The sequence below is a fragment of the Triticum urartu genome, chromosome 5 (assembly GCF_003073215.2).
Source record: "Triticum urartu cultivar G1812 chromosome 5, Tu2.1, whole genome shotgun sequence".
In the NCBI taxonomy this organism is placed as follows: Eukaryota; Viridiplantae; Streptophyta; class Magnoliopsida; order Poales; family Poaceae; genus Triticum; species Triticum urartu.
Genome location: NC_053026.1, coordinates 232,213,240 through 232,215,097, shown reverse-complemented (window position 1 = coordinate 232,215,097; position 1,858 = coordinate 232,213,240).

The window sequence follows — 1,858 nt, the reverse complement described above, 5'->3', positions numbered from 1 at the left end:
TTAGCGGTTGTATTTGCTTGTGATAAGTTCAGACCTTATATTGTTGATTCCAAAGTAACTATTCACACTAATCATGCTGCTATTAAATATCTTATGGAGAAGAAAGATGCTAGACCTAGACTTATTAGATGGGTTCTCTTGCTACAAGAATTTGATTTGCATATTGTTGATAGAAAAGGAGCTGAGAACCCCGTTGCAGACAACTTATCTAGGTTAGAGAATGTTCTTGATGACCCACTACCTATTGATGATAGCTTTCCTGATGAACAATTAAATGTCATAAGTACTTCTCGTAGTACCCCTTGGTATGCTGATTATGCTAATTACATAGTTGCTAAATTTATACCACCTAGCTTCACATACCAACAAAAGAAAAAGTTCTTCTATGATTTGAGACATTACTTTTGGGATGACCCACATCTTTATAAAGGAGTAGATGGTGTTATTAGACGTTGTGTACCTGAGAATGAACAGGAACAGATCCTACGCAAGTGCCATTCCGAAACTTATGGAGGACACCACGCGGGAGGTAGAACTGCACATAAGGTATTGCAATCCGGTTGTTATTGGCGTACTCTCTTCAAGGATGCCCGTAATTTTGTCCTATCTTGTGATGAATGTCAAATAATTGGTAATATTAGTAGACGTCAAGAAATGCCTATGAATTATTCACTTGTTATTGAACTGTTTGTTGTTTGGGGCTTTGATTATATGGGACCTTTTCCTGCCTCTAATGGATATACACATATTTTAGTTGTTGTTGATTACGTTACTAAGTGGGTAGAAGCTATTCCAACTAGTACTGCTGATCATAACACTTCTATTAAAATGCTTAAAGAAGTTATTTTTCCTAGGTTTGGAGTCCCTAGATATTTAATGACTGATGGTGGTTCACATTTTATTCATGGTGCTTTCCGTAAAATGCTTGCTAAATATGATGTTAATCATAGAATTGCATCTCCTTATCATCCTCAGTCTAGTGGTCAAGTAGAATTGAGTAATAGAGAACTCAAATTAATTTTGCAAAAGGCTGTCAATAGGTCTAGAAAGAATTGGTCCAAGAAACTTGATGATGCATTATGGGCCTATAGAACTGTATATAAAAATCCTATGGGTATGTCTCCGTATAAAATGGTATATGGAAAAGCATGTCACTTACCTCTCGAACTAGAACATAAGGCATATTGGGCTATTAAAGAGCTCAACTATGATTTCAAACTTGCCGGTGAAAAGAGGTTATTTGATATTAGATCACTTGATGAATGGAGAACCCAAGCATATGAAAATGCCAAGTTCTTTAAAGAAAAGGTTAAAAGATGGCATGACAAAAGGATACAAAAGCGTTAGTTTAATGTAGGTGATTATGTATTGCTATACAACTCTCGTTTAAGATTTTTTGCAGGTAAACTTCTCTCTAAATGGGAAGGCCCCTATGTTATCGAGGAGGTCTATCGTTCCGGTGCCATAAAAATCAACAACTTCGAAGGCACAAATCCGAAGGTGGTAAATGGTCAAAGAATCAAACATTATATCTCAGGTAATCCCATAAACGTTGAAACCAATGTTATTGAAACCGTAACCCCGGAGGAATACATAAGGGACACCTTCCAGAACGTTTTAGACTCCGAAAAAGGAATAGGTATGTTGTATGGTAAGTAAACCGATTCCAAAACAATTTTTAAGGCAATATTTCTCTGTTTTGGAATATTTAGAAAAATAGAAAATTAAGTAGCAGTCCGGGAAGGACATGAGGGCCCCACGAGGGTGGAGGGCGCGCCCTAGCAGTCCGGGAAGGACATGAGGGCCCCACAAGGGTGGAGGGCGCGCCCTACCCCCCTGGGCGCGCCCCCCTACCTCG